At 39.7% G+C, this 27,573-nt stretch overlaps 1 protein-coding gene across 2 annotated transcripts in view; it reads right to left on the bottom strand.

The window, feature by feature from the left end:
* The window catches only part of NR6A1 (nuclear receptor subfamily 6 group A member 1), a 171,263-nt gene that overhangs the window by 135,056 nt on the left and 8,634 nt on the right, over nucleotides 1–27,573 (bottom strand). The window lies entirely within an intron of this gene.

Raw genomic sequence — 27,573 nt, forward strand, 5'->3', positions numbered from 1 at the left:
AAGGCCCCACAGCAGCTTGCATTGCTTCACAGCTGGGCCTCATCTGGGCACCTCCAAAATCCAAACCAAGTAGAGGAATCTGCAGATCTCTCCGCAGCTCCTGCTGAGTGGCCTCAGGCAAAAGCTAAATTAGCACCTCCTTGAAGATCCAAGAGCCAGTGTACCCAGTGGTCAGAGTGGGACCATCCAGATTACAACTCCTCACATCCATAAGGGACACACTCAGGGGGCAGACTCAGTGAGCACCAAAGCCCCACTGAGGCAAGTCTTGCCTCACAAGGGTGTCTCCAGCACAGAAGTTCTCCCAGCGTAGACACAGCTGATCCTCACAGCCAATTGGCCTGGAGGTCAATTCCTCCCAGTGATACAACAACAATCAAGGCTTAACTGCAACAAGATTGTGCACACAGCCCATAAAGGGGTGCACCAAGAGTGTCCACCTCAGGTAACTGGGGAGGCTGAGCCACTGGGCCCTATAGGACATCTAGCACACAAAGCCACTCTATCAACTCACGGAAGCAGACAAAATGTGGAGACAAAGGAACAGATCACAAATGAAAGAAATGGAGGAAAGCAACCTCTGGGTATAGAGTTCAAAACCACTGTTATAAGGTTTTTCAAGAATTTTCCAGAAAAGGCCGATAAATTTAGCGAGACCCTCGAGGATATGAAAAAGGACCAACTAGAACAGGGGTGGGCAAACTTTTTGACTTGAGGGCCACAATGGGTTCTTAAACTGGACCCGAGGGCTGGAACAAAAGCATGGATGGAGTGTTTGTGTGAACTAATATAAATTCAAAGTAAAGGAGCGGAGGGGAGAGCAAGAGAACCCTCGGCTCTTTCGGCTCCGCGGGCCGGATAGAACAGCCGAACGGGCCGGATCCGGCCCGCGGGCCGTAATTTGCCCACGGCTGAATTAGAAATTAAGCATACACTGACTGAAATAAAAAATATTATACAGAGATCTAACAGCAGACTAGAGGATTGCAAGAATCAAGTCAAAGATTTGAAATACAAAGAAGCAAAAAACACTCAACTGGAAAAGCAAAAAGCAAAAAGAATCCAAAAATATGAAGATGGTGTAAGGAGCCTCTGGGACAACTTCAAGCATACCAACATCAGAATTATGGGGGTGCCAGAAGAAGAGAGAGAGCAAGATACTGAAAACCTATTTGAAGAAATAATGACAGAAAACTTCCCCCACCTGGTCAAAGAAATAGACTTACAAGTCCAGGAAGCGCAGAGAATCCCAAACAAAAGGAATCCAAAGAGGACCACACCAAGACACATCATAATTAAAATGCCAAGAGCAGCCCTGACTGGTTTAGCTCAGTGGATAGAGCATCGGTCTGGGGACTGAAAGGCCCCAGGTTCGATTCCAGTCAAGGGCATGTACCTTGGTTGCGGGCACATCCCCAGTAGGGGGTGTGCAGGAGGCAGCTGATCTATGTTTCTCTCTCATCGATGTTTCTAACTCTCTATCCCTCTCCCTTCCTCTCTGTAAAAAATCAATAAAATATTTTTTAAAAATGCCAAGAGCAAAAGACAAAGAGAGAATATTAAACGCAGCAAGAGAAAAACAGTTAGTTACCTACAAGGGAGCACCCATACGACTGTCAGCGGATTTCTCAACAGAAACTATGCAGGCCAGATGGGAGTGGCAAGTAATATTCTAAGTGATGAATAGCAAGAACCTACAACCAAGATTACTCTACCCAGCAAAGCTATCATTCAGAAATGAAGGGCAGATAAAGAGCTTCACAGATAAGAAAAAGCTAAAGGAGTTCATCACCACCAAACCAGTATTATATGAAATGCTGAAAGGTATTCTTTAAGAAGAGGAAGAAGAAGAAAAAGGTAAAGATAAAAATTATGAACAACAAATACATATCTATCAACAAGTGAATATAAAAATCAAGTGAATAAAAAAATCTGATGAACAGAATAAACTGGTGAATATAATAGAATCAGGGGCATAGAAAGGGAGTGGACTGACAATTCTCAGGGAGAAAGGGATGTGGGGGGTGCGGGAAGAGACTGGACAAAAATCGTACACCTATGGATGAGGACAGTGGGGGGCGGGGTAAGGGCAGAGGGTTGGGTGGGAACCGGGTGGAGGGGAGCTATGGGGGGAAAAAGAGGAACAATTGTAATAATCTGAACAATAAAGATTTATTAAATTAAAAAAAATGAGCTCTTCAAGGGTAGGGACCATGCCATATCCACCTCCGAAGCTTCTATGCCTAGAACAGTTGCCGATACATTATGGAAGATGCTTAAATGCAGGATGAACTAAACAGAAAACACAAGCCTGCCTCTAGATCACAGTCAGAGAATCAGAAAGTCTAGCCCTAAAAGTATGTGGAAGATTTAAACGAGAAAGTCTGATCTGAAACACCAGAGTTTAGAAGCTGTTAAAAGTGGCTGAGATGCTGTAAAGGCTCAACTCAGAGCAACGTTAAAGCCTTTCTACATAAAGACACTGGGAATCAAGAAAGCTGTGGAGAGATGCCAGATAATGAGAAAATAACTCATCATTCCACAATGGTTCAATATTAAACATCCTGCCAGAAGTGAAACTGAGAATAAACATTGTTTTAAAAAATAGAAAAAAAAAGAGAATAAACATTGATTTAATATAAACTGACTCAAAGATAGGACAAAAGCACAGGAAGGCAGAGTAATATAATGATAAAATTAGACCTCTCCTAATTCTAGTCCAAATCATTTTTAGCTTAGTTACATGACTTCAGATTCTGGACATTAAATGAAAGGATTCTACTAGAGTATCAAGGAAGAACAAAGCCCAGTACATTTTTTAAAAATATAATTTTATTTATTTCAGAGATGAAGGAAGAGGGAGAGATAAAAACATCAGTGATGAGAGAGAATCATTAATCGACTGCCTCCTGCATGCCCCCCCACTGGGGATGGAGCCCACAACCTGGGCATGATCCCTGACCAGGAATTGAACTGTGACCTCCTGGTTCACAGGTCAACGCCCAACCACTGAGCCACACTGGCTGGGCCCAATGCATTTTTTTGAAAACAAACATTCTGAACTCAGAGTAACTAGATAAAATACAAAGAGAGGGTGACTAAAAAACAAAGAAAATCCTAAGAATAGTTAAACTGGCTGGCCATCTATTGCTTTTATCTGCCTAGTAACCATCCCCTTCTTCTTCTGTTAATGGCATCCTGATTTTTCTTTGGAGACTTATCCCTTTAACACTTTCAGTCCATATGACCCAAGAAGGATGGACCCTAACCTTAAAAAATAGAGATTAAGCCCTAGCTGGTTTAGCTCAGTGGATAGCGCGTCGGCCTGCAGACTCAAGGGTCCCAGGTTCAATTCCGGTCAAGGGCATATACCTTGGTTGCGGGCACATACCCAGTGGGGAGTGTGCAGGAGGCAGCTGATTGATGTTTCTAACTCTCTATCCCTCTCCCTCTCTGTAAAAAAATCAGTAAAATATATTTAATAAATAAATAAATAGGGATTAACAACAGCATCTACCTTACAGGTCTGTCAAATGAGATAGTGAATGTAAAGGCTTTGCACAGTATTTGACAAAGTCAGAGCTCAACATATGTGAGCTATTACTAATCCCTAGGAATAATCCAATCCAGAGCTATGTCTGTGGTAGGGTAGCAAAGAGCATATTATAGGAGGGTAACTATTGACCTATTCATGTCAGCCTCTAAGACCTGGGATGAAACATCACCAATGTCACTTTAGTATACACTATAATTTTTTTATTTACTTACTTGGGAGGGGGAGAAACTTTAATTTGTTGTTCCACTAACTTATGCATTCATTGGTTGCTTCTTTTATGTGCCCTGACCAGGGATGGAACCTGCAACCTGGACATATCGGGACAACACTCAAACCATCTGTACTACCCGGCCATGGCCATGCTGTGATTCTTTAATCGACTGCCTCCTGCATGCCCCACCAATGGGGATGGAGCCCAGTGATTCTTGAATCCTTTTTATATGTTGAGACTGTAAATTATTTGATGCCATGATTCCAGGTATATGCTACATTCTGAGGAAAGGAGGACTCTTTATATCTGCCTTAAAACAAATTCCTTTCATAGTCGCAAAGAGCACCGATTATGGAATTCTATAAGTATGTCTAAAATCCACCCACCAGCCCTGAAACCATTCGCTAATAATGTTGTGTCTGGTTTTTCAGATCACCACTAGAACAGGAGGCCTGAGAAGATATGAAGAACAATGCTAACCCTACCTCCTGATAACATGCAATGGCTAGATCTGGTGACCATCCTCAGGATCTCACCCAGATTCTCAGGAAACAGATCTAGCTAGCAAAATGATTCCTAACTAGAAGAATGCAAATCACTGCTAGAAGTAACCCCAGTGTGTGTTCAATTCAATTCAACACAAAGGCAAAGGCTATCAGAGTTGTTCAGTAAAAAGCAGACTCCTAAGCCACATAAATACACAAACATACTCACAAAACCATCTGCCTTACAGATTATAACACATTAAACATATTAGGAAATGTTCTGAAAAATCCAGGGTCTTTGGCTGGTGACTTAAATTACTTTATAATGGAATAGAAAAGAAACAGATATATCACCAAGTCAGCATGCTCATAAGTCATCTAAAATCTAGTGCAAGGTTTATATTCACTTACCACATTTTAACTTAGAAGACAGATGCCTGGTGAAAAGGACATTGGTCTGAGTTAGGAATTGGATTCAAATCCCAGATTTGCCACTATCTTTGTTTAATTAACTACCTTATGCCTAGTTCCTGAAATGGGGCAAAAATAACCATCTTGTTCAATATACATTTGGAGAATATATATAAATCACCTACTTTGTGGAAAGTGGTCGATAAGTCTAGGAAATTTCTTTAACTCAAAGACAGATCCAGTTGACAAGTTTTTCTCCAATAGGCATTTGGCAAAAAAAGATCAGTGACTCCTCAATCTGTGAATGGCTACAATGATAGGTTAAAAAGTTACTTATCTTTTTATTTACTATTTTGACTATAAAAGTATGTATTTACATAAAAAAATTTTAAAATGTAAGTGCCCTTTTTTTTACAAATGTGAACAAATTTTATGGGTAATGCCAGTAAACAAATTCAAGCCTGAAACACTAGCTAATTGTAATCTATAATGTGTCTTTTACAAAAATAGTTAACTGTTACTCTAGGAATGTTTTAATTTAATTTGACCGTAGGAAGGCAGCATGGTTTAATAAAGACCTGGATCCTGGTCAGGGCTGGACAACCCACTCAGTCTATTTTGAAGCCTCAGCAGCCCACAGGCAAAATTAAGGTGAGGCCCTTAAAAGGTAAAATTGTACAACTGTAAGAAAAAACCGTATATTGACGCCAAACAGAAATTATACACACAAATATCCTTCATGATCTGCCACTTCAACTTTATCTCTTGCTTCTCATCCTACCCTACACTACAGTGTACACTCCATCCATCCCGAACCATAGGCATATGTTGTTTTATTGCACTTTGGTTTATTGAGCTTCAGAGATGTTGCCTTTTTTAGAAATTGAAGGCTAGATCCCACCACACACCAGCAAAAAGATTATGACTCGTTTTATTGTGATACTCGCTTTATTGTGGTGCTCTGGAACCAAACCAGCAATATTTCCAAGATATGCCTGTACAATGAGCTCCCTGAATTCAACATCTTCTTTAGCCTCCATTCACTTGCACATACTATTTTCTCCACCTGAGCCAACTCTCATTCACTATTCTGATGTAAGGGCTCAGGTCAAGTCTCTAACCCTCCCCACTCCCTCTCCCACACACACACAAGTCCAAGTTAGGCACTACAGATACAATAATTGAAGCTACTGGCTTATCAGGAACCTTTGAAAAAGAGGAGAGAAAAACTGGTTTTAAAATCCAAGAAAAATAAAACAGACCTGCAAATGTGAAATTAAAATGTTTTAGTTAAATATGAGGTATAATATTATTTCACCCACTCAACTATAATTCAAGTTTTATATACTGTAATTTTATTTATTTTTTTTCTTTTCTAATTTAATAAATCTTTATTGTTCAGATTATTACAATTGTTCCTCTTTTTCCCCCCATAGCTCCCCTCCACCCGGTTCCCACCCCACCCTCTGCCCTTACCCCACCCCCCACTGTCCTCATCCATAGGTGTACGATTTTTGTCCAGTCTCTTCCCGCACCCCCCACACCCCTTTCCCCCTGAGAATTGTCAGTCCACTCCCTTTCTATACCCCTGATTCTATTATATTCACCAGTTTATTCTGTTCATCAGATTTTTTTTATTCATTTGATTTTTCTATTCACTTGATAGATATTTGTTGTTCATAATTTTTATCTTTACCTTTTTCTTCTTCTTCCTCTTCTTAAAGAATACCTTTCAGCATTTCATATAATACTGGTTTGGTGGTGATGAACTCCTTTAGCTTTTTCTTATCTGAGAAGCTCTTTATCTGCCCTTCATTTCTGAATGATAGCTTTGCTGGGTAGAGTAATCTTGGTTGTAGGTTCTTGCTATTCATCACTTAGAATATTACTTGCCACTCCCATCTGGCCTGCATAGTTTCTGTTGAGAAATCCGCTGACAGTCGTATGGGTGCTCCCTTGTAGGTAACTAACTGTTTTTCTCTTGCTGCGTTTAATATTCTTTGTCTTTTGCTCTTGGCATTTTAATTATGATGTGTCTTGGTGTGGTCCTCTTTGGATTCCTTTTGTTTGGGATTCTCTGCGCTTCCTGGACTTGTAAGTCTATTTCTTTGACCAGGTGGGGGAAGTTTTCTGTCATTATTTCTTCAAATAGGTTTTCAGTATCTTGCTCTCTCTCTTCTTCTGGCACCCCCATAATTCTGATGTTGGTATGCTTGAAGTTGTCCCAGAGGCTCCTTACACCATCTTCATATTTTTGGGTTCTTTTTGCTTTTCCAGTTGAGTGTTTTTTGCTTCTTTGTATTTCAAATCTTTGACTTGATTCTTGCAATCCTCTAGTCTGCTGTTAGATCTCTGTATAATATTTTTTATTTCAGTCAGTGTATGCTGTTTCTAGTTGGTCCTTTTTCATATCCTTGAGGGTCTTGCTAAATTTATCGGCCTTTTCTGGAAAATTCTTGAAAAACCTTATAACAGTGGTTTTGAACTCTATACCCAGTCATTTGCTTTCCTCCATTTCTTTCATTTGTGATCTGTTCCTTTGTCTCCACATTTTGTCTGCTTCCGTGAGTTGATAGAGTGTCTTTGTGTGCTAGATGTCCTATAGGGCCCAGTGGCTCAGCCTCTCCAGTTACCTGAGGTGGACACTCTTGGTGCACCCCTTTGTGGGCTGTGTGCACAATCTTGTTGTAGTTAAGCCTTGATTGTTGTTGGTATCACTGGGAGGAATTGACCTCCAGGCCAATTGGCTGTGAGGATCAGCTGTGTCTACGCTTCCTCATGAGGAAAATACAGTTCCTCATGTTGTGGTGACCCCCAACCATAAAATTATTTTCGTTGCTACTTCATAACTGTAATTTTGCTACTGTTATGAATCGTAATGTAAATATCTGTGTTTTCCGATGGTCTTAGGCTCTACAGCAGCGGTTCTCAACCTGTGGGTTCTCAACCTGTGGGTCGCGACCCACAGGTTGAGAACCGCTAGCAGGGTCGCCTAAGACCATCGGAAAACACAGATATTTACATTACGATTTATAACAGTAGCAAAATTAAAGTTATGAAGTAGCAACGACATGAGGAACTGTATTAAAGGGTCGTGGCATTAGAAAGGTTGAGAACCACTGTTCTAGAGAAAGTTGTTTTTCATAATCCCCAACACAAAGTTAAAAATCTTTACCCATGATTTGTACTGATATACAATAGTAATTCACTGGTCCTTTCTTGACCAACCAGCTCTGGTCATTTGTATCAGTTTCCCATTTGCTTTGTCTCCCCTAATTATGATAGGTCCCCAATGAAATTCCGTATTCTTCTTTTAGTCAGATCTGGTCTCAGCCTTATCTATATCTACAGTCCCAGGCTGAAACATGTCCCAGGATCCCAGGAAAAATTGCTCAGTAAATGTTGAGAAACTACATCTTTCTCCAGAAAGAAATAGTACTACACCATTATGAATTTCTTGCAAAAATATCAAGTTCTAAGAGAAAATAACAGTTCACTAAAGAGCGATATCCAATAGAAAATCCTATAATGGAAATGTTCTTTGTCCAATATGGTAGCCTCTAGCCACATGTGGATACTGAGCACTTGGAATGTGCATACTGTGACTGAGGAATTGAATTTTGTAAAAAGTATTTTTACTGATTTTTGGCGATAGGAAGGGTGAGGGAGAGAGATAGAAACATCGATATGAGAGCAAAACATCAATCAGCTGCCTCGTGCACGCCCCCTATGGGGGAGGATCGAGCCCAAAACAAGGGCAAGAATCCAACCAGTAAACTAAAAGCACAAGGAGCCAAAAGAGAGAGACAAAAAAGAACTTTGTGGGGGTAGCCAACATACATGTGACAAACCATCCACAGCTCCTTAAATTCTAGGAACTCTTTCCATTTTCAAGGCCCTCCTCCAACTCCATCTTCCAGGCTCCTTTTGGTATAATGGATGGCTTGGAGAGAGGCTGAGAAGGAATGGGGGAGAGGGGATTGTTTTTGTTGTGGGTTTTGTTCTTTTGTTTTTGTTTTTTTGAGTAACAAACATTAACTAGCCAGATCATGGCCTGCCTTACAGCCAGGTTTACAACCTGCAAGTTGTCCTAGACCCACGCAGACACAGAAACACTTTTTCTTCCATTGGCTGAGCATTAAATTCACATCTGCCTCTTTCCTTTCTATCCAGTGTATGGGGTGCCAATTGGGCCATTAGCTTTTGCTTCTCACAGGCAACATGACAAACCATAGCTCAGGAATAACAGAAAATGCTTTTCAAATGCAGGGAGATAGAACCACAAGTCGATACAACAAAAGCTGGCTGGCAGAGCTTCAAGTCTTACTTCCCTTTCCCCACCTACAAATGTTAAGGTCACATTTTTAAAAGTGCAACAAAAACAATGCCCTTTTCCTAATGTTATTTTCTTGACATAAAATCTTAGGGGCAAATAAAAGGAGTGAAGGGAGGGGAAGCCAAGATTCTCAATTATATAACCTATTGTGCCCACATATTTGCTCATCTTAAATGCCACTTACAAGAAGTGTCTACATTTCTATGGAAACATTAATAACTTCCATCTGATCAATCTACATCACCTTTCATACAGTTTTCAGGCTTCTAGCTTTGTAATTACAGCCTTGAAAACAGACTGAAGGCAGAAAAGCCAGCCCAACATTATGATATTTCAATTTTAAGACATTTTTAAAAAAGAAAAACAGTACTAGCTTCAAGGCTGTGACTACAGAATCAGAAGGTGAAAACTGTTTAGGAAGGCAGTTTGGTTTGATGAGTCAGAGGTCATTAGTGTTTCTATGGAAATAGAGTAGAGGCATTTCTCAGAAAACTGCATGTACTGATGCCTCTGACACTTTTCATTTACAATTTCTGGTTCTCTGGAGTAACAAAAGGGGTTGTTCATAACTCTTCATTCAGCCTGGAGGTTAAAGAAATTTCAAAATGCACACATACAAGAAAATGTATAAAATAATCTATCAGCTGCCATTTATAAAATTTTTACTATATGCCAGGCATTGGTTTGACATTTTACATAAATCTTACTGAAAGTAGCTACCATTATATATGATATTGTATTCTATTACACAGGGAAAAAAACACAAAACTCAAAACAAGATAACTTCTATTTAGAGCCGTTTGGCTAATGAAATCCCACATTCGCACAACACATGCTTTGCAACAGCCAGAGATGAGAATTTGAAGTTAACCCTACACTCTCCCAACAACAGGGCCTCAGAGTCTACGAATATTACCACACTTTAGATGAGTCCATTTACAAACCTCCTCCTGTTAGCTCATCTTCAATACGTTAGCATGACATGCATGGCCTTAATTACAAAAGTAAACAAATTCAGTATTTGAAAAGCTACTTTTTGCAATCTTTATTTCCCTGACACCTCCTGAAACTTGAAGAGTAATATGTAAAATCCTATTTCCAAATTTTAACTCATTATACAGAGATAAAAATGTCTATGACAACTTTGATGTTAAAGCAATTTCCTAATATTGAGACATCAATAAATTAATATACTAGGGTAGCAAGTCGCCAAACTTAGCTTTGCTCTACTACAGTCAAACCTCCAATTCTGCAAGTGCAAATACTATGCATTTCATATAAGGAACTTGAACAGCCACAGATTTTGGTATCCATAGGGGATCCTCAAACAATCCCCTGTGGATATTAAGAGACCACTATACTAATAAGCCATTTGTGTAATGCTGTATGATCTACTGTGCTCCGTTTTCTCTTCAGTAAAAGGAGAAGGTCTGGACAATTTTTTTAGAATTCTTTTCAGCTTGAAAGTCTATGAGTTTATCAAAGTTGATAACTGTGTGTCCTAAGGGTACAAATCATAATATTAATACTTGAGGAACCCCTAAGATTCTTAGATTTTTTTAAACTAGAAGAAACCTTTTAGAGCACCCCTAATCTCTTTGCATTCCACCCCAACACTCATTTTACAGAAGGGAGAAATTGTGTAAAGGGAACGTCTGCAGCATCTCTCTATGCCTTAAATACTAATCATGGTCCTAAAATGCCAAAAAATTTGGCATTTTCCTAATCTAAAAATGGGAATAACAAATCGTACATACACATCACAGGACTGTTGAGAGGATTAAATGAAATTTTAAAAATTTACAGCACTCAAGGGAGTACCTGGCACATAGTAAATGTTCAATAAAGGTTAGCCATTATTATCATAGTTGGTGAAGTCATTCTGATCTTCACCCTCCAAACCACAAGTATAAGTTTACTTAGGAAACAGAATTCTTGATTAAAAAATGTAGACCACTTTGTAGCCGCTCTAGAGAAGCTATTCCACTCTGCACAAGCACAGGGAACAGGACCTTTTATTAAGTCATCACTCAGTGCTATTATTCAGAGTTGGCTTCTTGATGAAGCTACAGCGTTCATGTGAAAATTGACCTCTGGGTCAACTATTCCTATCTCAGATCACTGGACCAATAAAATAAATGATTGGGGCATGTTTAATAGCTATAGATACTAGTTTACCCTGCCCCACTAAAATTTATAATTTATTTGTATAATACATGCTTCCTTATAGTTTTTAATACCTGTTATAAATTCTATCAGAGTAGAGGTAAAGTTCTTCTTAGATTAACATTAGCACAAAAATAATAATAGAGTAGCATTCTTACTTCCCTACATCTCACAACTAAGTGAAATACGGAGAGTTATCAGTCTTCCAAAGTAAGAAACCATTATTTGGCAGACAGCTGTTCTGATCTGACTTTAGCAATTCTGTCTGAATACACCTCACATTCCTGAATAAGTCAAAGAGACCATAATTTTCAGAAACAAATATTAGTTAACAATGCTAAATGAGAAGAGCACACTTGTAAGGTAAACAAGGCTGATTAAATACAAGCTGACCTGGAAACTGGTTACTTACAGTCCCTGCCATATTATGCTTTCCATGTTTTTAGTTAAAGTTATTCACTTTTAATTTTGTTCCAAATAATATTTAAGTAGCCTAGTGGTATTTTGCTTTAGTTCCTAAAAGGCAGTAACTATTAAAATTTCTTCCCATTCCACAAAAAAGAATCAGCTTCTGTGCCACATGCCCAGAGCCAACACTGCCCCCTGATTGGTAAGGTTCTGTCCGAAACCCCAGAACATCGTCTCCAACAGCACAAATTGGCTTTTGGGCTTTGTTCTTTCCCTTGGAAACACATAAAGTATCTTTTTAAGTTTGTGGGGTTTTTTTTTCCAGAGAGGAAGGGAGAGTGAGAGAGAGAGAGAAACATCAATGATGAGAGAGTATAACTGATGGGCTGCCTCCTGCACTCCCCACACTGGCATCAAGCCTGCAACTCAGACATGTGCCCTTACCAGGAATCAAACCGTAACCCCTGGTTCATAGGTCAAGGCTCAACCACTAGGCCACAGCGGATGGGCCATAAAGTATCTTTTTAAAACAAATCATGACCAGTTAAGAAAAATCATGACCAGTTAAGAAAAAAATGTTACAAGCAATTTTCAAAGAGCACACCTGTCCCCATGCCTAAAAATGGAGAAGACATTATTCTGAAGTTTGGTTTTAATTTTTGCATCTGCCATTAAAGCAATGTAATCTATTCTAAATGCTAGACTCTAAAGTACAAATGAACTTAGGATCCTCCTCTACAAGAAACTGGTGCTGAGATTCCAAGAGTGTGAGCCCTTGGATTCTAGGACTCACACTCTTGGAATCTAGATAGAACTGGATTTGAATCCCATCTCTCCCATTTACTGAGCCACATCACTCAGTTCTCTCATCTGCAAAATGACAGGAATAATGTAACTCTCCTTATAAGACTGCTGCATATAATAGCACACAGTCAGTACACAATAAATTTCACTTTAAGAAAAAGAAAAGGCAAATCCTTAACTACAAAATTTTCAGAGGAAGACAATGGTCACAAAGTATTAGCCTAATTTTGCATACGAGTAGTTGCTAAATCACAATTCCAGCTAAGAAATCAGTTGGAATCAAAAACTTTTCTTTTTTACAAGAAGAACACAAAGGTATGCTCTAAGCAAGAAAGAAATTAAGTTTTTGTTTGTGATTTAAAATTTAAGTAGTAAAAGTCTAGGTAATATGAATTGGTAATAAAATTTCAAACTCTGGGTTTAAAGTCTCTTACTTCAAACCAAGGCATGTTGATAAAGCTTACCTTTGGCTAAGCTCTGGGTTGAAACCTGAGGTTCAAAGTGTCATAATTCAAAGCAGTGAATTATATATATTGGTTTATGCCAAGTATTAGAAAAATTTTATTAAAATATCAATTAACCCATTGGCATGTCACACACCACACCAGTCTGGCTCCTGGCATTAGAAACTGACCAGGAATAAATTTCATAACATGACTTATCAAGAATCTATAGTAAGCTCAGCTGGTTAGAAGTTCGTCCCCATGTGCCAAGGTTGCAGGTTCGATCTCCAGTCAGGGCACATACAAGAATCACCCAGCCCTGACTGGTTTGGCTCAGTGGATAGAGCGTCGGCCTGCGGACTGAAGGGTCCCGGGTTCAATTCCAGTCAGGGGCATGTACCTTGGTTGCGGGCATATCCCCAGTAGGGGGTGTGCAGGAGGCAGCTGATCAATATTTCTAACTCTCTATCCTTCTCCCTTCCTCTCTATAAAAAATCAGTAAGAAAAGTTAAAAAAAAAATTAAAAAAAGAATCAACCAATGAGTAGTATAAATAAGTGGTACAACAAATCAATGTTTCTCCTTTCTCCCTTCCTCTCTTTCGACAATCAATACATTAAAAAAAAAAAAGAACCCACAGTAAATATTCAAAGATATACCTAGTATACAAAGTACAATAATCAATTCACAAAGAAAACCCTGAATAAGAACTCGTTTATCTTTACACCTGCATATTATAACTGATTTCTAAGAAAATTCCTCATAATTTCTTTGCAAGTGCAAAATGTTTCTATAGAGAAATGTATAGATGCCATTTAAAATAATTCAGAATGGAATCTTTTTCTTGTGTAATAACTAGTAGAACAAACCTATTAAACAATAGAACTACAGAATTTCTATGTATTTTTAAGAAACAATTGTCACAATACAAAATTAAATAAGAAAAAATGACATTGAAAATGTTTTTTCTTATTCAGAAAGCTTTAAAGATTAAAAATCAAATTAAGCCCTATCCAGTTTGGCTCAGTGGACAGAGTGTCAGCATGCGGACTGAAGGGTCCCAGGTTCAATTCCAGTTAAGGGCATGTACCTTGGTTGCAGGCACATCCCCAGTAGGGGGTGTGCAGGAGGCGGCTGATCGATGTTTCTCTCTCATCAATGTTTCTAACTCTCTATCCCTCTCCCTTCCTCTCTGTAAAAAATCAATAAAATATATTTTTTAAAAAATTCAAATTAAAATGTAAATAATCTTTTTAAATAGGATTTTAAAAATTCAAACTATAATCTAGACTGCTATTATCTCCACTGAAACATAATGCAAAAAAATGTTAATTAAATGTATAACTATTATAAACTAAAGGCTGATGCATGGATTCATGCACATTGAAAGGAAATTAATTAGAAGAAATATTTTAATATCACTATTCGCCCTTTCTCTATAATAGAAGTGCCTACCAAATTCACGATCGACAATGACAGATCGAAACACACACGTGTGATTAGCTCCAGCGAGAGCTTTATATGTATCGCACCTGCTAAGTCAACTTTTACTACTATATATATAGAATAAACTTGCTTAATTAGACCTGCTTCCTGATGTAGCTACACTTCTTCCAGCCCAATAAAGCAACTTCTCTTTCAGGTAATTGTCAGCAACACAGCAGTAAATATCAACACAAAGCAGATTATTATTGTAGATCACGCAGAGAGAACAAAGGGTAAAATATTTAACTGCAGCAGTGTTTGACTATATTCTGCACAGTGAGAAAACCTGAAGTTATTTTCAAGGTCCATCATTTCTTACGTCTTTTCAGTCAGGTCAAGTTTCTAAACTGTCTAAATCTCCATTTTCTGGCTAATGAAAAGAAAATAAGATTCCACCGAGTCTCCTATCTACTTACTCCAGGACTGCTGTGAGGATCAAACAACATGAGGCACAGGAAAATGCTTTACAGACATTTGGTTAAAGTGTAAAATGTTTGCACCTGGCTATAAAGCAAGTCGTGTTCCTGGGCTGAAGAAACTCCAAGGAGGCTAGTCCAGCCGTGGGCAAACTACGGCCCGCGGGCCGGATCCGGCCCGTTCGGCTGTTCTATCCGGCCCGCGGAGCCGAAAGAGCCGAGGGTTCTCTTGCTCTCCCCTCCGCTCCTTCACTTTGAATTTATATTAGTTCACACAAACACTCCATCCATGCTTTTGTTCCGGCCCTCCGGTCCAGTTTAAGAACCCATTGTGGCCCTCAAGTCAAAAAGTTTGCCCACCCCTGGGCTAGTTGCTAGGGAGAGGAAGCTGAGCGTTTCTACATGATGTTATTACCTGGCGCCCACAGCGACCATTTCAGGGCTGGGCTGGGCTGTGGGCCCCATTTTCTGCCATGGGGTCTCAGCAGCGTTGGCTGCAATTTGGTGGGCTGTCGCTCTAGGGTGGTGGCAGGATCTATGTCCTACTTGGGGGAAGCTAGGTGTTGCTTAGTGGGCTCCAGGTCCATGGTGCTGTTTCTTTGTAAATGGCCAGTGCATGTCATGGCAGCTCCAGCATTGAGCGTTTACCCCTGGTGGTCAGTGCGCGTCATAGCAACCAGTCGGACAGTCAGAGGGACACTTAGCATAGTAGCCTTTTACACATATAAATGTAAATTACAAAAGACAATAAAATCAAAGGAATTGCCTTTTATTGCACTGGAGATAATATCCGTTTCAAAAACTGCTGGCAATATCCTTTTTCAAACTTGCTTTTCCAACATTAATTAGAAATCAAAGAAAGGTTTATGTCTTTAAAGGTATTTCAATAAATACTTGATGTAGGCAAACAAATACCTACAAAATTACTGTATGTTTCATACCCAATTCAAGAACTGTCATGTTTGGAGAAAGTCCTGAGTTCTTTAGGATGAAATCCTATGCCACTATAGTTAAATGGAAAAAAAGACATCAGAAAAATGCATCTAAAAATCTCCTTTTGTATACCACCTTGAAGTCAGTTGAATTCTTCTAGAGGAAAAGGGAGAAGAGTGGAAAGGTGGGGAGAGAGGGAGGCAAAAGGAATGACAAAAAGGAGGAATAGGAATAGAGAAGAAAAAGGGAGGAGGAGACAGTATGGTCTGTGAAACTAGTGATTCAATCTCGAACAAATTTCCTCCCCTCAGTTTACTCATGTGGACACGCCATTACCTTTGTCAGAGTTTCCTAAAGCAAAAGACCATGAGAAGATTTTAAATAGTACACAGAGAAAAGCATTTTAAAACATTCCAAAGTCATTATCTTTTCAGTTCTCTTATAATTCTAATTACATCAGAAGAAAAATCTCAATTTTTGTTCTGATGTAATTAGGATTATAAGAGAACTGAAAAGTGCTAGTTTGTCCATTACCTCTCTAATGATTGTTAATCACCCTTCCTTAAAAAAAAAAAAGGCCTTATCAGAGAGACATCTTAGCTAGAATTTAACAATTTAACACAATATTGTTTTTTTTTAATTTATTTTTACTGTTGTCTTCTATTTACGGCAAATACTTTTTCATTTAATAAATCACAAAATTTCCTTTTAAAATAAATTTTGGGTAGCAAAGTATTAACTAACTATTCAATATTTAAAATACTAAATGAACAATATATTAGGAAATGACAAAAAAATCATGATGATGATACAGGAAAGACTAAAGTCTGAAAAACACTGGTTTGGCCCTGGCCAGTGTGGTTCAGTAGGTTGAGCGTTGTCCCGTACACCAAAAGACCCCCAGTCTGATTCCAGGTCAGGGCACATACCCAGGTTTTGGGTTCAATTCCTGGTCCCGTAGGGGTGAGTCTGGGAGGCAGCCGATCAATGTTTCTCTTTCACATCAGTGTTTCTTTCACATACTCTCTCTCCCTCTCCCTCTCCCTTCCCCTTCCTCTTTCTCTAAAAATCAATAAAACGTTTAAAAAATTAAAAAGAAAAACACTGGTTTGGTGGAATAGTTGTAAGTTATTTTCAATTCTAAGCCACAGTTAATTCATCTGTAATATGGAAATATCACCACATAGCAAAGAAAAGTTGTGGAAGGGATTACATTAGTTTAGTACAGTGCCTGGCACACACTGAGCACTCAACACCCTTTTGCTCACTTCCCTTTTTAAGGATATAACTAGAAAGGCCTTTTAAGAGACCTCCAAAGAGGTAGTGGTGGGGAAGCCGGGCTTCCTGTGTATTAGAGACAGGAGCATTTGTTCTGGTTGTGATACTTCCCACCAAGAATCTCTAGGGACCTGGCCTTGCTTTTTACCCTGATAAAGCTACAGTTTACTCTCCTGAGGCTCATAATTCTAGTTACAAGTAACTGGGAATAAAGTGCATCAGAAAAGTGGAACATATCTTAAAGCACTGAGAAGTCGGATCCCATGGGGTAACAAGAAAGGCAGGGTCATTTTATAACAGATGTCGAAGCTAAAAGAAGGTATTCCAGTTGGGCAAATTTGACAATGGGAGGGAAGTCACTAGGTGGCCCATAAACCATCCTTGATCACTTTATCTTTTGCTATTGTCCAACTAGAGCCCACAGGTGAGAAAATTCTGGTGGGGGTGGGGGTAGAAGTTCTCAAGTTCCCTGAGTAGGAGTACTTAGAAAAAAAGGAACTTTAGTAAATCCAACCATGTATAGTAATAGGCACTTTATTTTACATAGATTGCCTAATTTCTCCAAACATAACAGTGAAGCAATTCCAAGTCAACTCACCAAATGGTCAAATCTCCAAATAGCCAATTCTCTAAATTTACCAAAATTTTGTTTTAACTATTTATAATAATTTGTATTGATGAGGCAGTTTAATTAGCTTTTAAAGATTTCTACCAAATTAAAACTGACAGGATAGCAGCATTTTCAAATATGTTAAATTTATTTCTACCCCAGTGCTCTGCTGCTGCAGATGGAAGAGCAGGGTAGAGAGAGGAGTTCTACTTGCAGAAATATACAACCTGGTCTGAGCTGCAGGTGAGATGGGGAAGGGATGAGGTACAGGAAAAGATGGGAGAAGGAAATGGGAAAAAAATGGTTGAATTGAATATTGCTTAAACTGAACACATGTCAAACTAGTTTCAATTACTTGGATTTTGGTAAACTGGCTTGTTTACCTATAAACCAGGTGGTATTAACCTTACAGACAAGAAAATTAAGAAATGTTAAATAACTTGCATAAAAAGTGCACAGCTACACTCTAGGTTCTTCACACAGAACCTCATTTCATTCTCCAGTAATCTCTGCTTGGTAATCTGAGGGAGGGAAGACATCAATTTGTTATTCCACTTATTTATGCATTCATTGGTTGATTCTGACTGACCTGGAATTGAACCCACAATCTTGGTGTATGGGGCGGGGGGGGGGGGGGGGGGGGAGGGGGGGGAGGGTGTTTAGGGGAAGGGGTAGGGGAAGCTCTAACCCAGGGGTGGGGAACCTTTTTTCTGCCAAGGGCCATTTGGATATTTATAACATCAACTGCAAGCCACACAAAATTATCAACTTAAAAATTAGCCTGCTATATTTGGTCAAACATTTAACTAATTCACACCTAATGCTTTGGCAGGGCCAGACCAAACAATTTTGTGGGCCTTAAAGGTACAGCCAATTGAGCTACCCAGCCATGGTCTTGCCTAAATAATTTTACTGTTTTAATCCCCACTGGAGGATATGTTTTACTGATTTTAGAGAGAGGGAAGAGAAGAAGGAAGAAGAAGAGGGGAGGGGAAAGAGGGGAGAGGGAAGGAGAAACATCTGTGAGAGACACAGCCATAGATTGCCTCACTTAAGTACCCGCACCAGGGATCAATTCCACAACTTAGTGCCCTGACTGGGAATCTTCTGACAAGCTTTTGGTGCAAGGGACAATGCTCCAACCAAGCCACAAGGGCCAGGGTGCCCCGAGATAATTTTTAATTACCACTTCCACCAATGAAGTTTTGTCTACCATAATACAATATCACTTACTCTAGAGTAGAGTATTGCTATTCAAAAGTTGTGTGGCACTGTTGCCAGACTAAACTGGGATAATTTCATTTAGCCTGGAAAAACCTTACTTATACATATGATTTTAGATCAATTTTACAAAACTAAAATTCTTGAGAATCCCAAGTATCATCTTTAGAGACTCAAACTGGCAATTCAAAAGAAAGTCTAGGCTAGTCTCATTAAATAAATGTAAAAACTAAAATAATTCTGAAATGCACCACATCTATATAAGACATTAGTAGCTTGCTCAAACTATGTGCCTTACAACTGGACTCTTCAAGGATTCATCACATTTATGATGATGCTAGGAGACGATGCTAGAGGCGTCATAGCTCACCCACTGACACATAAAACCTGAGTTTTCTTACAGCAACAATTATGTTTCATTATGCCAATCAGATAGTAGAACCCAAGGCTCTCTAAACAACTAAAAATACATTCTGCCCTTTATGGAAAGCAGAAAAACTCTCTATTCATAGACTGTATGATACAATCCTATCTAATAAAAGAGTAATATGCAAATTAACCATCACTCTGCTATACCCACAAGCCACGCCCACCAGCCAATCAGGAGCGAGTATGCAAATTAACCCAAACAAGATGGCTGCGGCCATGGAGAGAGCAGGAGGGAGGCTTGGGCTTCCCCAGCGATGGAGGAACCCAAGCTTTCCGCACACCCTGGCCAGCCCAGTCCAGACTACAAAGTTTCAATTATAGAAGGTAAATAAATCCCAATAAAAATGGCGGCAGCCATGGAGCTGAAGAGAGCAGGAGGCTAGGGTTGCCCCCGGCGAAGAAGGAAGCCAAGCTTCTGAAGCCCTGGCCTGCCTTGGCCCCTGCTACAAAGTTTCAATTACAGAAGATAAATAAATCCCAACAGAAATGGCTGCCACCACGGAGCAAGCAGAAAGCTTGGCTCCGCTCCAGGCTACAAAGTTTCAATTGTAGAAGATAAATAAATCCCAGATACCAGGGCCTCCGCTTGGGTCACCGGGGGGCTTGGCCAGCCTGCAAACCACCACAGGCCCCTCGCCCAGGCCGCCCCACGCCCCAAGGGAACCCCCACCCTGATCCAGGACACCCTTCAGGGCAAACCAGCTGACCCCCACCCATGCACCAGGCCTCTATCCTATCTAATAAAAGAGTAATATGCAGATTGACCATCACTCCAACACACAAGATGGCTGCCCCCATGTGATCAAAGATCCTGCCCCCATGTGGACACAAGATGGCCACCACAAAATGGCCAGCAGGGGAGGGCAGTTGGGGGGGGGACCAGGCCTGCAAGGGAAGGCAATTGTGGGCGATCAGGCCGGCAGAGGAGGGAAGTTGGGGGTGACTGGGCCTGCAGGGAAGTGCAGTTAGGGGTGACCAGGCCTGCAGGGGAGGGCAGTTAGGGGTGACCAGGCTGGCAGGGGAGGGCAGTTAGGGGCAAGCAGGCTGGCAGGGGAGCAGTTAGGCATCAATCAGGCTGGCAGGGGAGCAGTTAGGGGGTGATCAGGCTGGCAGGCAGAAGCGGTTAGGGGCGATCAGGCTGGCAGGCAGAAGCAGTTAGGGGCAATCAGGAAGGCAGGCAGGCGAGCAGTTGGGAGCCAGCAGTCCTGGATTGTGAGAGGGATGTCCGACTGCCGGTTTAGGCCTGATCCCACCAGGATCGGGCCTAAACAGGCAGTCGGACATCCCTCATGGGGTCCCAGATTGGAGAGGGTGCAGGCTGGGCTGAGGGACACCCTCCCCCACACCCCCGTGCACGAATTTCGTGCACCAGTCCTCTAGTCCATATATAAAGCATTTTAAAAATATAACATTTTTACTTTCACACTGCCTGTTTTTACTAGCAAAGTTACAATTCCTGTAAAATATTTTATAACCAATTAAACTGGTATTTATAAAAAGCATTAAACATGTTGTGATTCCTCATTGGATTAAAAAATCGCTTTGGCCCTGACCAGTTTGGCTCAGTGGATAGAGCGTCGGCCTGCGGACTGAAAGGTCCCAGGTTCGATTCCGGTCAAGGGCATGTACATTGGTTGCGGGCACATCCCCAGTCAAAGGTGTGCAGGAGGCAGCTGATCGATGTTTCTCTCTCATCGATGTTTCTAACTGTCTATCCCTCTCCCTTCCTCTCTTTTAAAAAAATCAATAAAATATATATTTTTTAAAAAATCGCTTTGATGTTACAATGGGGAAAGTGATCTTTTCAGCAAATCTGAAGATTGCGCCCTAACCAGTTTAGCTCAGTGGATAGAGCATCGGCCTGCAGACTGAAAGGTCCCGGGTTCGATTCCGGTCAAGGGCATGTAACTTGGTTGTGGGCACATCCCTCGTGGGAGGTGTGCAGGAGGCAGCTGATCGATGTTTCTCTCTCATTGATGTTTCTGACTATCCTTCTCCCTTCCTCTCTGTAAAAAGTCAATAAAATATAGTTTTTTAAAAAAATCTGAAGATTGCACACTGAAAAACGAAGAGTTGACAGATTTAATTTTTAAATCTATTTCAGATGTCTCTTTTGCACTTAATAATGCCTCTTTAATTATTTCTGATCTTCACTGTACATCCAAGGCTACTCTTAATGTTTTATCAAATAGAATGCAATTCTACCTAACCTCTTTTGAAATCAACAAAAGCTATAAATTTAACTCAAGACAGCTTTTGTAGGTCAGTTAGATTCAAGGTCATCTCAAGGCCTTTAATTACTAACCAGGATTTGAGGAGGTATGCAATTGGTATAGTTGAGGGAAACAGCAGCTGGCTTATTCACTTTGTTATTAAAGAGCATTATAAAAACTGTGTCTTGGCAAATTGCAACTTCTCTGGACCACCAGTGGTAAGTACAAAGAACAGAGTAATGATCTTCAAACATTAGTGTTTACTCTAACTCAATATAAACTTTAAAAATTACTAGAAGACTCTTTAATTTTAACAAATGTGATTTGTGCTTTAACTCATAATTTGTAGATAACCAGATTCCGTTCTGAAACCAGCCTTGTTACCAACTGTGAATGCCTTTCAAATTAGCGTAAGATTCATTTAGGTCTCTTCACTATAATCCTGTGCAGGATCAGTATGGAAGTCAGCCACTGAAGAACCCATGACAATTCTTCAGATTTCTAAAGGAGTAAGTTTAACTTCACTCTCCATACACTTAATTTCTAATCAAATTCATCAAATTCAATTGTAAGTTTCAGGATTTATTTAAGACTTTGATGAAAATGATATAGATGTGTGACACAATCAGGCAGGCAGACACACACACACACACACACACACACACACACACACACCATCCTCCCAAGATTTTTAGAGGCAACCAGAAAAGGCTCAAGTACCTTTGCCATCATCCATTCCCCCATAATCCTATATAATAAAAGCCTAATATGCAAATTGTCCCCTGGGGCTGTCGTTTGACCGAGGAGACCAGAAGTTCAACTGCTCACTATGATGTGTGCTGACCACCAGGGCGAAGCACAGAACATGGCAGGTGTCAGTGATGCGGTGCTGGCAGCGGGCAGCAGTGAAGGCACTGCCAACCCCGATGGGCCTCAACGACAGCGGGACTGCAGCGGGGTGGTGGAGCAGATGAGTGGGCAGCACCAGGCCAAGGCGGGTGCAAGTGGGGCTGCGGGTGCAAACTGGGGCTACGAGGCTGGGGGTCCAAGCTGGGGCCTGATCTCCGCAGGCCACCCCAAAGAACCCCACCTGTGCACGAATTTGTGCACTGGGCCTCTAGGCTGTAATAGAGAGAAGGCAGCCACAGAAGAGAGCCTAAGCACTGATCTGACCAAGCTAGAGATACTGGGTTTGGGGGTGGATTTGGAAGGCAACGTGCATGAGGCCTGGTACCAGAAATCTTAAAGATTCAGAGGACAAAAGGCATTGAGAACAATTATACCTCTTCACACACACAAAGAGAGAGAGAGAGAGAGAGAGAGAGAGAGAGAGAGAGAGAGAGAGAGAGAGAGAGCAGACCAAATAACCTACCACAGTGATTCAATTCTATCTCAAGTACTGGGCATTTATTTAAAAAATAAGTACTGCTGACAACCCTAGATTTTAGTATACAAGGTATCTTAGTGAACTGGCTGTTGGCAAAGGTACATAAATATTTCTAAAAATCTATTCCCCCAAAATAAAAGAAAACACAAGATGGCCTGGGCAGAACTTTTATATCAGAAACTAAAAACTATCTCAATGTCCAACAATCAAAAGCAATGGGCTGTCATATAGCTATTAAAATTTTTAAGTAATTTCATGTCAAATGAATGAAGTTCATAACATAAGAAAGGCTTTAAAACAAAAAGCATAAAACTTAATGGCATATATCAGTGGTCGGCAAACCGCGGCTCGCGAGCCACATGCGGCTCTTTGGCCCCTTGAGCGTGGCTCTTCCACAAAATACCATGGCCTGGGCGAGTCTATTTTGAAGAAGTGGCGTTAGAAGAAGTTTTAAAAATTTGGCTCTCAAAAGAAATTTCAATCGTTGTACTGTTGATATTGGCTCTGTTGACTAATGAGTTTGCTGACCACTGGTATAATCACAATAAGCAAAAACCAAGAATTTGAAGTCCAGAAGAAAATATTTTAAAAATTTAATGAAAGTTGCTTGGAGGCAAGACTATAGGTCATTTCCCCTTAATTTTCTGTATTTTCTACAGTGACCAACCATTACTAATTTTAAAACATTAGATTACCTAAACAGTTCACACCTATAGACCTAAGGGCTACAGGCAATTCAAGCACAGAGCTAAGAGATCACACTATTTAAAATTTAAATACAAGATACAGCTAAATCCCTCCTGCTTTTATTTATATGCAAGCACTTCCAACTGTGTTCCCCTGGCTATGTCCCTTAGGCAATGCTCTGGAGTTGCTTTACAAACAAGGCATTGGAAGCACTGAATATTCTCCAACCACTAGTCTCATCTATGCTCCTGAAAACTAGCTTTGGAGAATAAATTTACAGTATTTCACATATTACCCATGAATGCTCGGTAATTGTGTTTTTTTTTTAATCAATAGGCACACTATATGAAAAGCAAACTTATAAATATTTTGGAAAAGTTCACAGCAGATAGGAAATTTTATCTTCAAAAGTTAAATGCCTTTCTTCATCACATTGCACTTTCAGTAACTACTTGCCATCAGTTAGCTCTAAATTCCAGCCAGCCCAATTATCTCTCAGATTTATCTGTCAGCAAGTAAGGAAATATATTTTTGTGGGAAAGCAATTGTAATTTCCCACATTAGGTGATTGATTAAGTTCTCTCCTCTAAAAGGCTGATTGGTTTCCTGGTGCCAGTAAAATGATTGATGAATATTTCAACTGCAGCTCCCTTGCTGCCCCCCCCCCCAACTACTCCCCTCCCCCATGCACTGTCGCTCCTTTCCTGCTGGGTTCCCTTTTTACAGACCAACAGCATTTAAGGAGGTTTTGCAATTTTCCTTAATGAATCCACATTCTCAAATGTAGGGCATTTAGTCTTCTCAATGCTGAATGAGTTTTGCAAATAAAAAATCCCTTTTCAAAGAATGAAGGAAAACTCTGAAATTAACTATGAGTTTGAGTCAGTGAATGACTCAAACTTGTAAAGGGGTATAAATGGGAAGAAAGTGATCATGTTAAAAAAAATGACAACTATATCAAATTTCAAGTTTACACTATCAATGATCAAAACACTGGAACTTTAGTTGCAAACATTTCTCTAACATGAACCTGGAAAATGGAATTTACATGTAAATTATGTGATCCCACAAACTTTAAAGCAGCCAGGTATTCTAAAATCAGGACAGGGTAACAGTGTAAATGTTCTTTGAGGGAAGATTGAACAGCATCTGAAATGAAAATCATCCCTGAGAAATTGGCTGTTAGCACCATAGCTGCGTGCTTTAGGCAGGGCTTTCCTAAATTGCAATTTCCTGTTTTACCCAATTCATTCCATCATCAAACTGAAAAATCCCTTCTGGGATTATCTAGTTTAGCGCCTTCATTTTATAGGTGGGCCCATAGAGATCCGCCTTTGAAACAGAGCTAGAATCAGAACCCAGGCAAAACCCAGGCCCATCAACTATTTTCTGGGCCTCTCACAAATCCTTTCCTACTTGAACTACATTGCCATCACGATCTATTAACCCACACTGCCACATCTTTCTCGCTCTCTCTTTGCTAGGAAGTCATTTTGTATATTTCACAAGCTTTGGACAACTGGGTTCTTATATTTCCATTTTCAAAGGGTCACATCAACTTTCTTGGATTGGTTCTCCTCTTTCATATAGCCAGCTTTTGTGTGGCAGAATTTTTTTAAAAGGTACAAAAGACAAAGGCCATCTTTTCCTGAACTGCATTCCCCAATGCAGTCAAGCATATTTGTATGTATTTGGTGTATCTAGTCATTTTAGTTACAAGGGCCACATTTACAAACAGAAACTACATTCTGGTTCCAGGAGGGCTCATAAAACCTTGGATTTAGCTTCAACACACTTTTGACTTATATACTGACCCCAGTTGCCTTAGTGACTAAAATACACATTCCCTTCCCTTATATTTTGTAGACTTCCTCTGACTACCTGCAAAGGATTCAGATTCCTAACCTGACCATTCCTTTATTTCATTCATTCAACCTTCATGCAACAGCAAATCTTTGTGCTTAGTGCAGAGGAAACAGATTCAAGATATGATATCCCTGCCTTGAGTAGCTCAAAACCCCTTTCTTCCTTAGCACCCCTCTTGGATTTACTAAGGATTGTTCCTGATTCTGCAAAAATTGTTTTCTGGTTGGCTTATTAAAGCCAATGTGAAAGAAAAAAGTCACTTGCAACTTTTAAGAGTGGATCTTTGTCACTCAATCTACAGGGAGTTGATTTCTGGGCCTCCTCAACAACTATAAATGCCCTGGATTCATGAGTGCTTCCTTTGGGGCAGATACTTTGCTTGGCACTTTACAGTCTTTGTCACTAATCCTAGGAACCCTAAAGTCAATTTCAGAAATGTTATAGTAGGGGAAGGGAGGTGTTAAATCTAGGAAACAAATTATTAATGCTGTTGCTGTGAAGTCTGGGGCTTAACTTCTGTGGTCTTGTTTTCACATCTATAAACTGGAAATGATAATAAAATACCTACGTCATAGGGTTATGAGGGTAATGTGAGTTAATACATGTAAGGTGCTTAGAATATTATATAACAAGCACGATATACTGGTAAATTTTAGCTGCTATTATTAAATGAGAACACTAAAGTTCAGAGAAGTCAAGTGACAAAGTCACATAGCTGTGATCTTTGTTCTGCCACACTCTGGAGCCTCTGCTCTTTCCCTCTCACACCATCATACAAAAATCCTTCCTCCCTGGCTGAGCCTACTACAGCCACTTCCAAAAAACAAAGCCCTCTAAATAGATATCAGTGGGGGGTTTCCCCCAGGTGGTTTATTATCCTACTAAAAAGGCATTTTAGAAGAAGGGTTGTAAGGCTTTGAAAGGAAGTCTCCTGACAGGTTAGATTTCTACAGTACAGCAAGAATATGGAAGAAAAAGTATCTGCCTCAATTATTAAGTTCAGTAATTAAAGCGATTCACTTCAACTGATGAAGAATGCATTTAAAGATTTCATCTGAAATCTAACATAAAATCCAAGTATTACAATGAAAAAGGAAAGGATTGTTTCTTATGACTAAATTGCAACCCCCACAGAACACAAAAATGCTTTAAGAGGTACATTATGTGACACTCCAAGAACATCAAGATAATTACAGAGCTCTCAGGAAGGAAGCCCAAATCTCTCACTGATCTTTCATCACCCACCAAGCTTCATCTTGAATTCTGACCCAGTAACTTCTTTTTGTTATTCACATTGTTAGGTGACATTTCTTCTGCCAGCAATCTCACTACAGAATGAGTTCTACCTAGCAACTATCCTAAGGAATAAATCCCTAACTGTTTAACAACTCAGTAATTGACTTACACTAAAATGTTACTCACACTAGGAAAGGGTATTATTCTTAAGCCAGGAGAGGAGATGCTTCTCCTATACAGACTTTATTACCACCTCCCTCAGTGAAAATCAGGTTAAAAGTCAAGCCAATCTACAAAATGACAATGCCAAAATAACAACTTTAGAAGACTCAATGAAAACCAAACATGTCTACTGAAAACAAATAAACAAACAAGCTATTTTTGATGGAAGTTTTAAAAAGCAAAGTAGAATTTTTATCTCTTATAAATGGTTATTTTTATAGCAATGACCCTTAATAGTAAGAAAGTATTTTTGTGTTGTCGGATTTATTTCCATAGTTACAAATCTATCCTTTGTGAGGACACAGGTTCTATTGGAAAATTTCTGCCACAAGATAGTGAACAGGTTTCATATTAGCAGGTAACAAAATCTTATCAGAGATTTCAGTGAGGATAAACTATAACACACTTCATTTAGTATCATGCAAAGATAAAACTTAAGAGGTATGAACGCATTTTCAATTTTATTTTTCCTCCGTAGCCCCTTTACAGAGGGGGGGAAAAGGAAATGAAAGAAAAACCCAAAGTAAATGAGTACTAATAATATCTGGTGAAGTCACCACTTTGTTACATATTAAGTTGATTAATTTAGAACAGAGGCTTTTTCACATATTTTGGTCTGAGTGGACTTAACCTATTATGAATTAATATAAATTAACACTTTTATCAAAAATAACTATATTTTCACACAAAAAATAGTGAAAAGAGTAGCACTGTTTATAGTTTTGCTAATCTCTTAATATCAGGCTTAATTCTGTCAGCTAGATTCTCCCA

Source organism: Plecotus auritus, assembly GCF_963455305.1.
Source record: "Plecotus auritus genome assembly, chromosome: 5".
NCBI classification, from domain to species: domain Eukaryota; kingdom Metazoa; phylum Chordata; class Mammalia; order Chiroptera; family Vespertilionidae; genus Plecotus; species Plecotus auritus.